The sequence below is a fragment of the Chenopodium album genome, chromosome 1, assembly GCF_948465745.1.
Source record: "Chenopodium album chromosome 1, dcCheAlbu1.1, whole genome shotgun sequence".
In the NCBI taxonomy this organism is placed as follows: domain Eukaryota; kingdom Viridiplantae; phylum Streptophyta; class Magnoliopsida; order Caryophyllales; family Amaranthaceae; genus Chenopodium; species Chenopodium album.
Genome location: NC_137834.1, coordinates 60,604,503 through 60,618,188, shown reverse-complemented (window position 1 = coordinate 60,618,188; position 13,686 = coordinate 60,604,503).

Here is a 13,686-nt window from a genome sequence, read left to right as displayed (position 1 = left end):
AGCAGATTTTGGACGACTTACATGCAACTCCTGTTCTGAGTGCTGATGAGATAGTCCAATTGGAGCAACAGAAAGTTCAACTTCAAGAGCTTCAGTCAATGCTCAAACCTTCTGAGTGGATGGATTGAGAATAGACTACTCTTTTTTTTAATGTTTAACAGTTGAACAACACTACTTTTTTTGACATCTTTTTTTATTTTTTATTTTTCTCTTGACATTTTATTTTATTCATTCTATCATATGGATATATTTCATTATTATTTCACCGTACACAGTTTATACTCTTGCGTGCCAAGAGTAGAGATTTTTTTTTTTTTATCCGTACAGAATTTATACTCTTGTGGGACATGAGTAGTACAATGATGATGTTTTTTTTTTTTTTTTATGTGGTTGCACTTGATATATTTTTTTTCAAGCTGCCTATGTACTTGCTAAATAAACGGGTTATCTTGCAAGATCAAGCCAACGTAGTTCAAACAATGCTTTTTTTTTTTTTTTTTTTGTTAAGCAGTTTATCCTCTTACTTAGGAGTTTACAAGGTTTTCACTTCATGAATAGTAGCGCTTTAAAAACTTGTCATTAATTGGACCTACGCGCAATCCCTCAGCATCAACAATTTTGTATGCTCCATTAGTGTAGACTTCTCGTATAACATAAGGACCATCCCATTTTGATGTGAACTTATTTCTAGTTTTGCGTGAAGTAATGATAGGCCTTTTCACTGGCAGGACCATGTCTCCCACTTGAAAAGAACGAGGTCAAACCTTTTTGTTGAATGCGCATGTCATGCGAGCTTGATAGCATTTCAATTTTTGTTGAGCTTGCAATCTTTTCTCATCAAGTGCTTCAAGCTCAGCCAATCGAAGCTTGTCACTTTCATCACTGGTTAAACCCTCTTGAATGGAAATTCTTAGTGATGGAATTTAAACTTCTAAGGGTAGGACAGCCTCAACACCATACACCAACGAGTATGGGGTAGATTGTGTTGCATTCTTGTATGTCGTCCTATATGCCCAAAGTGCTTCCCATATCTTTTCATGCCAGTCACGCTTAGACTTTGCAACGACCTTACTTAGCAAATTACAAAGCGTTTAATTTGTTAAATTCTTCAGCTAGACCATTTGGAGGAGCATTGTACATGGAAGACTTATGTTGTGTGAACTTGAACTTTTGGCAAAGGCTATCCATCAAGTTGTTGACGAATGGCTTTCCATTGTCAGTGACAATTCTTTGAGGTATTCCATACCTGTAAATGATATGGGTGCGAATGAAATCTACAACATTTTCTTTTTTCACCTCACGAAGGGGAATAGCTTCAACCCACTTATAAAAGTAATCAATGGTGGCCAGTATATAAGCGTGACCACCAGATGACTTTGGTGTGATCGGACCAACCATGTCAAGACCCCATCCTTCGAATGGCCATGATGTCACAGTTGGATGTAGTGGTTCTGGAGGTTGGTGAATGAAGTTTGCATGAAATTGACATGCTTCACACTTTTTAACAAACTCCATGCAATCTTGAACCATTGAGGGCCAATAATACCCTTCCCTTTTGATACGATCATGAAGCTTAGGACCAGATTGATGAGCTCCATAAATCTTTGAATGAAATTCCTCTATTGTTTTGGCTGCCTCTTCATCTTCTAGACATCTCGACCATAGCTTGTCAAAAGATCGTCTATAAAGAGTCCCTTTGAAGAGAATAAAACGAGACGCTCAACGACGGTTTTTTGTTCGATGTCGTGGATCATTAGGAATCTTTTGGTGATCCAAATAGTCGATGATTGGTTGACGCCGGTCTTCTTTGTCAATTTGCCAGACAGTGATCATGTCAACCTCCTCAACCTCGTCATCTTTAACTTCATATTCTTCAGGTGCAACTACCCAACGATTGCAAACAGGCACATACATGGTTTCCTCTGCCCCCAGTGCCAAAGTGGATGCAAGACCAACAAGCGCGTCAGCCATCTTGTTGGCACTCCTTGGAACATGGCTTAGCTTAACAATGTCAAACTTGTCAAGCAATCTTGATGCATGTTTGTGATAAGGAATTAAATCCTCTTTCTTGACTTCATACTTGCCAAAAAGTTGACTTACAACGAGTTGCGAATCTCCATAAACATCAAGATCTTGAATTCCCATTTCAACCGCCATTTGAAAACTCATAATAAGATCTTGGTACTCAGCCATGTTGTTTGAGCACAACTGAGTTAGCACAAATGAGTAAGGTAAAACGTGCTTTTTTGGCGATACAAAGACTACCCCTGCTCCTGCGTCATCTTGACGAGAAGCCCCGTCAAAATACATTTCCCATGGTGGTAGTATTTTGATGTTAAACACATCTTCTCCAGGAAAAATCAACGGACATCTCCCATTCAGGTGGTACTAGGTGGTCGACAAAGAAGTCAGCGATGGCTTGTCCTTTGACAAACTTTTGTGGTACAAACATTATATCGTGCTGTTTGATGTGTACAACCCATTTAACTAGTCTTCCTGAAAACACCGGTCTTGGGAGGATGTACTTGATTAGGTCGGCTTTTGAGACGACATGGACTGTATGAGCTTACATGTAATGCTTCAACTTTTGAATGGCAAAAATTAACGCAAGACAAATTTTTTCAATTGGTGAATAATTCAACTCAGCACCCACCAACGTTCGACTCAAGTAATAAAGAGCTATCTCCTTGTGATCTTCAATTTCTTGAGCACACATTGCCCCCAACGATCTTTCTTGAGTAGCAATGTAAAGGATTAGAGGTTTTCCTTTAACTGGTGCCCCCAAAACCGGCGGAGAGGACAAATACTTCTTTATATTATCGAACGCTTTTTGACATGACTCATCCCATTTGAATGGAGCATCCTTTTTCATGAGATGACTAAATGGTTGACATCTGCCTGCAAGATTGGAGATGAACCTCCGAATATATGCAAGGCGCCCTTGGAGACCGCGAAGTTCTTTGAGATTTCGTGGTACAGGCGTTTCTTGAATTGCCTTAATTTTGGTTTGGTCAATTTCAATCCCCCTATGTTTTACGATTAAACCTAAAAATTTTCCTGAGGTAACACCGAACGCATATTTGAGAGGATTCATTTCCAATGGACATTTGCGTAGTCTTTCAAAGATTTTGTGAAGGTCACCTAGGTGATCCTCCCTCTTTTTAGACTTAACCACTAAATCGTCCACGTAGCACTCCACAATTTTGTGCATCATATCTTCGAAGATCTTTTGCATTGCACGTTGATACGTAGCCCCAGCATTTTTTAACCGAATGGCATAACTTTGTAGCAAAATATCCCTTTTGGGGTGCGAAATGTCGTGGCTTCTTGATCTTCAGGCACCATGTGAATTTGATTGTATCCGGCTATGCAATCCATGAATGACAATGCCTCATGTCCAGTGGTGGCATCGATCATGATTTTTGTGACTAGAAGTGGGAAGTCATCCTTGGGACATGATTCATTCAAATCGCGGAAGTCCACACAAACTCGCAGTTGCCCATTTTTCTTCCTCACAGGGACAATGTTTGCTATCCATGTAGGGTATTTGACTTCACGAATGAACCCTACATCGATGAGTCTGTTCACCTCAGATTCAATTTCCGGGATCAACTCTGGCCTGAATCGCCTTTGTGATTGCTTCTTTGGACTCACACCCTTTTTTATTTCCAACGACTTTCGGGTTGAGACCTAGCATTTCTTTGTAACTCCATGCAAAGACATCTTTTTACTCGGAGAGTAATTTGAAGTACTCATGTTCTTCCGCTTGGGTAAGAAGAGCACTAATGTATATAGGGTGTGGGTCTTGAAGAGTGCCAAGGTTTAACTCTTTTAACTCATCTACTATTTCTTGCCCCCTGTCTTCAAGTGTCTTGGGAGCTTCATCAGTTTCTATTTCTTCATCAGGATTAGACACCTCTTCCACCGTCACATGGTTTGTGGAAACAATCTCCTTATGTTCCTCTATAGAATGGTCTGGCGACTCATTTTGGTTAGTGAAAACCATAGTGCGAACTCTTGCCTTTAAAGGTTGTTCCCAGTGATATCTATGTCTTGCTTTCTTTTCATGCGAGAGGGAACAACACTTTTCGACTCATCATTTTTCATGACATTGTCTTCCCTTTTCTTTATGCGACTAAAAGCTGACTGTCTTTGTTCTTTGCTAAAGGCATTTGTCATGCCTACACGGTTAAAGACATATACTTTTTGTCTTAAGGGTTGCGAACTTGAAGTTTCTTTCACCCTATGGTCACATTCTCCAAGCCTATCGAACACTGAGACATGATTCCTCATAGTAGATGGTTGAAGTCGATCGAATACAGAAGTTCTGGGTGTGGGAACATCGTTCTCACCTTCACCTTCCTTGAGTTCCTCGGCAGTAATGTACTGTGAGGAAGAAGCATCTACTTTACACCATACACCAATTTTGATTGGTTTGGGGCGCTGAAACCCTAGACCTTCCTTGGATTCTTGATAACTAGATCCATAGTCAAGCAGTTTCTTCTCAGTATCATTGAGTCCGTTGGGTTTAATGTCTACGACCTTACCCATGAGTATTGGGTTTTCAAAGTCATATCCTGCCTTTGCCAATAGCTTGTATGCATTTTGGCCGAATTTTGCTTTGTTAAGCTCTTTTGCCTTAGATAACTCTGTTGATAACTTAGAAATTTGGCTTTGTGCGCCTTTACCCAATGGTACAGTTGTTTTACTCTTCAAGTTTTGGAGAGTAGTGTCATCAATTGGCTTTGCTACCTTAGCATCAAGGTTAACCTCTCGACACTCAAAAGGTGATTCAATTCTCCCTCCTTGCGACGTGATTTTGGGATGTATCGCAAAATAGGAGTTGACAACTTTGGCTTTTCTTTTATGACGAGCTGAGAGACACTCTTTTCATCCACTTCTACCTTTTATTGAGACTTCTCCTTGGCAGGAGATGTCTTTTGTCATTTGAAACCAAAGCAGTGCTTTCCTGAACTTCTCTTTTTCCTGTTGAAAGGACTTGGGAAGTTAGTATCTCACTTGACGCCTCTTCTTCTTCAAAAAACTTAGCGTCAGTAAAGTAATAATCTGCTTTGCTAAAGGGTTTGACATCCCCATTTATCTTCTTTTCGCCCCCACGATATTACTTGAGACATTGATGGAGGGTCGATGCTACCACACCATTCTCATGCAACCAAGGGCGTCCTAGCAACATTTTGTATGATGTCTTTGTGTCAATCACATGAAAGAGAGTTGATTATGTTAACTCTCCCATTGTGAGTTCTAGGCGTATTATGCCTATTGCACGTTGACTGTCAAGGTTAAATCCTTGGATCACTATGCGACTGTTAGAGAGTTCATCGATCTTGATTCCTAACTCTGTCATAGTGGATTTTGGCATGATGTTGACAGCAGATCCACCATCAACTAAAATGCGACTCACTTTTTGTTCACGGATGTACCCTGATAAGTGTCATTTATGTCGCTATTTTTAGGAGTTTTCTAGTTAGTTTTTCATAGTTTTTCTATCTTTTTACTTGGTTTTAATAACGTTTTACCACATTTGTCATGTTTGTGTGTGAAATGTCGTTATTGCTCAATTTTGGCTTTTCTTGCATATTTTGATGGCTTATGACATTAGATTAAAATTTATTGGTTTACTATTATGTTTAGGAACACTTGGATAAGTTCATTGCTCAAGATTGAAGAAATATAAAACATAAAAGAACAAGTAATGAAGAAATGTGCACTTGATTTGCAAAGATCGTACTTCAAACACCTATATCTTTTGATATACAAAACATTTTGGGGCGATTCAAATTGGAGATAAAAGCTTATCTTGAGAGCTTTCCAACAACTAATCATATGCCCAATTCCGATGTAAAACATGGGAGATATGCTCATTTGAAGCTGAGTAGTTTGTCTAGTCCGAGAGGAGCGGGCGCGCACCTGTGAAGAGCGCCCGCTCCAAACTTTCTAGAATGATTCTGCCATATTTAGCTGCAGCAAGGAGCGCCCGTGCACGAAATTGGAGCGCCCGCTCCTCTACGCGCTGCTCGACTTGTTGCGGAGCTTCCTAGGAAATTTATTAAGGGCTATAAATAGATTTTTTGCTCATTTTAGAGGGGGGATTTCATATTTAAGTAGTTTTTAGGTTAGTTTTAGGTTTTTAGAGAGAGAAACTATCAAATTTTGGAGAGAGAAAGTGAGAAACACAATGTTTTTCATAGATTTTGGATAATTAAAGGAGGAATATGATGATTTGAAGATCTCCATCTTATATCAATGAGCATTCTTACTCTCTTTTCTCTTTATGCTTTCTTTAATTGCTTTATTAATCATGTTTGAGTAGATTTCCTTTTACTAGGTGTTGAGTGAAACTTTGTAATGGTTAATTGAGTTATTTGAGATAAATTTGATGATAATTGTGTGATTAAATTGATTGAATTGATGATGGCATATTGTTTGTTTTAGTTTGGTTTGATCTCCCACGATAGCAAACTTGATTGCATATTAGTTCTAGTTTGACAAGGGATTGTGAATTAGAATTTATATATTTGATTGCATGTTGGGTAAATTTCTTCTATACACCTAGTCAATGAGGGATCTAGGCTAGGAATTACTCTTAAGTGTAATTAATTCCCATTTTAATTCTTTCCTTGCATGATTTATTATCAATTGGATTCTCATTAACTTGTTAATTGTTCAAAGTAGATCTTTGTCCCTAGTAGACTTTATAATATCTTGGTCTTTATGTGTGTGTTAGTGTAGTTGTAGTGTCCAATATCCATAAACCGAATTCGGCGTAGCTTAAGCATTAGATCGAGAACAATCTAACATTATCGTTCCTTGTGGTTCGACTCTGAACTTACCACTAGACTTGTTTAGGGGTTAGTTTAGGATTATAATAAATTTTGTTTGGTCGTGAGGAGGTTAGTCAACGACCTAATTTTCCCGTGCTAAAAAAAACAGTAGGTTCTCCAACGATTAGAAGTGGGCGCTCCAAGGAACTGCATGCCCTCTCCGCAACCAGGAGCGAGCGCTCCAACATCTGCACGCCCGCTACTCATAGGGTGAACCCATTTGAAGAAAAAAAAAGTAGGTTCTCCAACGATTAGGAGCAGGCGCTCCAACGAACTGCATGCCCGCTCTACATCCAGGAGCGGGCGCTCCACCATTTGCACGCCCGCTCCTCACAGGGTGAAATTTTTGAAAATGGGCAGAAGAATAGGAGCGGGCGCTCTATGTCCCTGCACGCCCGCTCCTACAGCTGGAGCGGGCGCTCCACCATGGTGCACGCCCGCTCCTCATCGAAAACTAAAAAAAATATATGGTCAGTATGTTTGCCTAGGTCTGGAGCAGGCACTCCTCCTTACTGCACGCCCGCTCCACCTGTTCGGGTAAAAAAAAAAAGAGAATCTTACTCCTCCTTTTAATCTCCTTTACCCATTTTCACCAATCATTCTTACATTCATATTCTCTCTCCTCATTCCCATCTACTTCTCACTCTAAAAACCCTCATTTTCTCCAACTTCTCTCCTCATTTTCATCATCACATCCTAACTTTCTTCACTCAAAATTCACAAATTCGTATTCTCCATCAAATTATCTCTCCAAAAACCACAATATTTCACAAATTTAGGCAAAAATTTTGAAGACCCACAAGTTGAAATTGAAGAACAACAAAGGAAAAGGGCCAAGATTGCTAGAGAAGGAGGAAATTTGGGTAAATTGGAGGATTTTAGAGTATTTTCATACTCTAATTGGTAAAATCTTCTTCCCTACTTCACTTTCCCTCTTAAACCTTAGGGTTTTTCTTCAATCTATCTCTGAATTTGTTTATTTCATGAATGTTATGTGATTAGTTGCATGATTAGGTGATTTAAACAAGCTTACTTCACTTTCCCTCTTAAACCTTAGGCTTAGACTTTTGATTTTACCGTTCCCTTCTCTCCTTTCCCGTCATTTGTAACACCGAGGGCGGTGTCGAGTTCTAGCTTGGGGGGGGGGAGAGTTTTCCTCTTTGTGTCTATCTTTTATGGAAACGGTATTCAAATGTCTAGCTTGGGGGGAAGTCTAGGGGGTTTTTGTGCCTAAGAGTAGGTTTTGGTAGGACATGTGCTTTCTTGTGATGCTTTATGTGCTATGTATGGAGAAGTTTGAGTTTGTATGTGGTATGTTTGGCATGAAAGGCTTAGTTTAGCCTTTGGGACTTGTGGTAGGATTCATATGGTATTATGTTCTAGATTGCATGCCTATTTTAGGTTGGTTGTTGCCCTTTTCACGATTATATGGCATGCCTAGGCTAGAACAATTGCATATTGATGTTTTTATCTCACTTCTCCTTATGTGTGTGCTATTTGGAGCATCTTATATATGGCTTTGATATGATTATGCTTTGGTTGGTTTGTATGAGGGTTGGTATCATGGGTTGATTGGTATTGCTCTTGGTCTTTCTTGATGATGATTTTTTATGATGATTTGTGTGGATTAATGATGATGGTTTTCCCTAATATCCAAATTTCTTTTTCTTATCCTCTAACCCCTCTAACATCCAAATTCCCTAACATCCAAAACCCTAATATCCAAATTCTTTAATTAGTTCTCCTTTCCCCCATTTTCAGCTTTCTAAAAAAAATGAAAAATGAGCTTTAAAAAAAAATTAAAAAAAAATGAGTTTTCGGTTTGCAATGATGATATTGGATTGTATGTAGTGGATGCTTGTTTTCTTTTTGTAATAAAATTTCGAGCATGGTTTAGATGCCCTTGGTTGAACATAAAATTGGCTAGTTTAGGCTAGTGTGAGAATAACTTTCCCGAATGTGCGAGACTTAAAGTCTAGGTTTGTGGTAAGATGGTGTCGCGTATCTCAAAGGAATTTGATCCCCGAAAGGTAGTATTTGATCCCATATTGTTCTAAAAAAGTGAGGTTTAAATATTTTTCAAGCCTACTTGTAGGGAATAATTTCAAGCTTTAATCCCACTAGCTTGAACCCCACTGTGATCATACACTAAAGTACGGTGACGTCCAAAAGGGAAGAAGATAGAGCAAAAGAGTCGCCAACAAGTTTTAGGAACTTGTAAACCGTTCACGAGGTGAAGGTTACACCCCTTAACGATCCAAGAGATCGTCAACTCCATAAGGTCTAGAACCAAATAAGGGTTCGGGGATGAAGGTACAAATCCAACCTAAAAGAGATTGAACCTGCCCTAATAATAGGCCTCTACTTTATTCTGATCGTATTCATGTGCGCTTTTCAATTAACATGCAATCAATAGGTTTAACCCTAAACCTGTTTATCTATGTTGGTTGAATATAATGCACAAATAAACTATTATTGGCGATCACTTGAAATTATAATCATATTAACCCTAACAAGATTATAAATTATCTTATTAAGCGTGATTACAAGTACAAATTCCCTTTAAACATGCATAAAAGGTGTGATCAAGCAATAAATATAAATATCATCAAGCAATAATAATAAACAATATCATGAATAATAAAATTATAATCATAACAATAATAATCATAAATAAAATAATGATCATCAAAATAATAATAATAATATTCATAATCATCATAAATTATAACAATTATAATCATAATCATGTTCATGTTAATATTAAAGCATAATAATAGCAAGATCCTAGGCATGATACTAACAAGATTAATAACAAACCCTAGCATGTCACTAAGCAATAAAAATCAAATCTTTATCCCTAACATGATACTAACAATCATAAATATTAGGAAAACATAGGAAGCATCGCAGGAATCATAATAAATATTAAAATTACCCTAGACATGATACCATGAATATCATAATAACAATATAAACATGATTTCTACATCAATTAATCAATTAAAGCCATTTACTTTGATGCCTCTTACCTCTTTCTAATAACAAAATACACACGCTAGTAACTTCAAGGAAAATAATAATCAAAATAATTAAATCAAATAATTGAAAGAGAGATTTGGGACTAAACCCTCAGAAATTAAACCTTTCACGTCTAGGGCGAAGGCAACTTCGAATATGGCTAGGTGTTTCTAGATCTTGCGAATGCGGAATTTTGTATGAAAAAGCAAGTTTAAGAAAGAAAGAGAAAGAGAGAGAGAATAATCAAGAAAATCTGATGAGAATTGGTGAATGCAGATGAATGAAAACAGAGTTTTTAATACGTTATTTATAGAGAAAATCAGCCAAAAAGATAAAATATCAAAACAGAGTCTGACGCACAAAAAACAGAGTTGGCGCAAACCCTGGCTAACTGGCGCTAGGCACCAACACCAGCGCCAGGCGCCAATGGCTAGCGCCAGGCGCCAAGCCTGATTCCAGGCGCCAACGCCTGGGGCGCCAAGCCTGATTTTGACGCGTTTTCGAAAATTAGATAAGTTTGCCGTACTGGAGGATAAAATCATATAATAATTTCCTCAAAAATGCTATTTGATTTTGATTAAAACTCTGAAAAGTCAACAAAAGTCAATTTATCAATGCTAATTGAATTAGGAATGAAAAGAACCTTCTAGAAGAATCTAGAAGACTAAAACCATTCCTAATTGCATTAGGAATGATAAATCATATTAGGCCCTCCTCTAGATCATTGGGCCGTATATAAGGCTCAAACCGGACCAAGTTTGGTAAATTGGCCATAACTTCCTCAATATTCATCGAAATTGGGCTTATAATATATCGTTGGAAAGCTCTTGTCAAGCCCCATCCAACTACACTATTATTGGACCCATATCATGGACCAACCAAACTGGATTGGCTGTCTTCTTAAAATTAGTTTTCAAAAACACAGAGAAGAGAAAAGAAATTAAAACTATCCGCAACACTAGACTTTCCACACTTTCACTTCATTCGATTATGATTCGACGTGAAAGGTACTCATCACTAGGTTTGGTTTTGGGGAGACACAAATGGGTGTCTACACTACTACATTTTGCATGAGTGGCAAGGATCCTCTTTAATTTAGTACCTAGATCGAGAACTTGAGTCTCAACTCCCAAGACCGTGGCCTAAACTACTCTTAGTATTGATAAAAGGTGTCATGTATTGTTTATTCACAAAAGGTTAAGGAATTTTTTTCCTTATTTCTTTTATTACCATTTCCATAGTTTAATTTTTTTTTTAGTTCTTTGTAATTGGTAGATAGTGATGTAAATACCCAAGTTTTGTATTAAAAAAAAAAGGAAAAAAAAGAGAAAAAAATGAATGAAGAATAAAAAAAGGGGGGGGGAAATGCCAAGAAGTAATGTATTGTCACCTCCCTAGCAACCAAAAAAGCTTGGGGGTCTACTCTTAAAAGTCCATTCATGGTTGTAACTTGGGTCAAGGTTAGGAGTCTCTTAAGGTTTGCTCTTAATGATACATTCTAGTTGGCTCAAATTGCAAAACACTTCTAGTTCTATATATGCCTTTTGTGTCGTAGTCCATGAGTTTTGCAATGATTAGGAGAGTAGTGGAATCCTTTGTCGGTGGAGGGAGTTGATTCACAAGCATATGGAGAGGGTACTTTTTCATTGAGATGTCGAGTGTTTTGAAACCCGCTTTATCTATGTTTTTTCGGCTCCTTCGAGGAGTCACGAGGAACTACCATTAGGGGGGATTTGAACTTTTTGATAAGGACGCGGTAAGATGTGTTAAATAGGCTTGAGTTGAGTATTTTCGGGGAGGTTAGCTAGGCTTGGCTAGTCATGACCGTGGTTGATCTTAGGCATATACCTCATGCTCGAGTTTTATTGCTTAAGGATTCTTGAATCTATGCATGTGCTTTTTTTTGAGCAAATTGATCTTGGGGTTTGTTTTTAGGCAATGTGAATTGCTTGAGGACAAGCATTTGGCTAGCTTGGGGGGATTTGATAAGTGGTTTATTTGACCACTTATTGTGTTAATTTAAACCCGATTTTGTATTCATTTCCCTTCTTTCTAACCCGTTTTTGAATGAAAATGTTTTGTCTCGGCCTTGCCCCCTCTTGGTTTGTGTTTGTCCATGTTTTGCAGGTCTATTGACTCAATTTGGCAAACATTCGATGCATGGTTCGTGTTCAAGGAAAGAAAATCAGAGAATGGAGAGGGCGCTCCAGCTGGAGCGGGCGTGCACCCCTCAGGAGCGGGCGCTCCAAACCTTCTGCCAAGTGCACCCTGTGAGGAGCGGGCGTGCACCTGTGAGGAGCGGGCGCTCCTCCCTTGCTTTTCAAATCTGCCAAAATTCTGAAGTCAGCTGGAGAGGGCGCGCAGCGATCCAGAGCGGGCGCTCTTGGCTGTGGAGTGGGCGCTCCTAACTTTGGAGCGGGTGCTCCTCGCTGGGAAATCTACTTTCTTTTGACGGATTTCCCTATGTGTTTCGGGGAGTATAAATACTTCCCCTTTAATTCATTTGTAACCGAGACAGAAATATCCTAGTTTTTAGAAACTCCTCTTAGTTTGAAACATTAATTTAGCTTAGTTTTCATCAAATTAATCATTGTAATAGTTGGTTTCAAGATTCATCCTCAAAAATTGGCACTTTGTGTTCAACATTTCTAAGCTTCAATTAGTAACTTCCTTTTACTTTTCTCCATTCAATTTCTGATTTTATTTGTTCTTGCATGATATTTAAATCTTCTTAGTTCTTGATAATTTGTTATTGGATGATAGTTATTTTAATTGTTAATCACTTTTCCCCAATTATTGAAGAAGTTAGAACCCTAATACTTGTTTGCATGTTGATAAACATGAGTTGTGAGTAGTCTTCTTGCTAGGAGTTGGGTGAAGCTCAACCTTTTGGGTTAATTATGCAAATGTGGGAGAAGCATTGATGTTTATATTGCAATTAAATTGATTATATGAGATTGCTTGTTAGTTCTTCATGACAGGATTAGCTACCCTTGACTTAGGAGTTTGAAATCATGATATGCTTAGTTTGACATGGGAATGTAAATTGAGTATGTCATTACTTATTGCAATTTGATTGTGTATCATCTATTGCTAGACTAATGAGGAATCTAAGTTTAGTAGTGTGAGTTGTTCTCTAATTGCATTAGGTTGATTTTACATATTGTCCTTGCTATACCTTGTCTATTTTACTCCTCGTTTGCCTAATTGCCTTGGTTGACTGGATCCCATTCCCTAGTGTCTTTAATCCATTGATTTAGAATCATAGTTTGTTAGTCTACTTGACAAACCCCAATTGACCATAGACTTCGAATTAGCTTAAGTGTTAAGATCTTTAGCAACCATATCCCGTTCCTTGTGGACCGAACTCTTACTTATCATTATGCTTGGTTTTTAAGGTGTTTGCTAATAAATGAGTTTGATTGAGTGTGGAATGTGCGACCGTTCTAACGCCCATCATACCCCGACACAAACAAGGGTCTATTGTGGGGTTTTGACCCCATCAGCAAATCATCATCTGTGAAAGCCAAGGCTGCGTTGCACGACACACACACATTTTGCGGTATCTTTCGCAGGTTCTCCAGCATTTTTCACCTTATCGGCATACAACTCTGGGTGTTGAAGAGCAAGAGATAATTGTTGACACATTTCTTTAGGCAAATGAAAAATTTGTCTCCATCCCATGCGTGAAGGAAGAGCATCCAAGACAGTAGATATTTTTGGGTTTACTACCACCTCGGATTGTTGTACAACTGATTTTGTTGATATTTCATCATCAACTTGTTCCTCCTCACTTTCCACAAAGGAAACCATAATAATAATA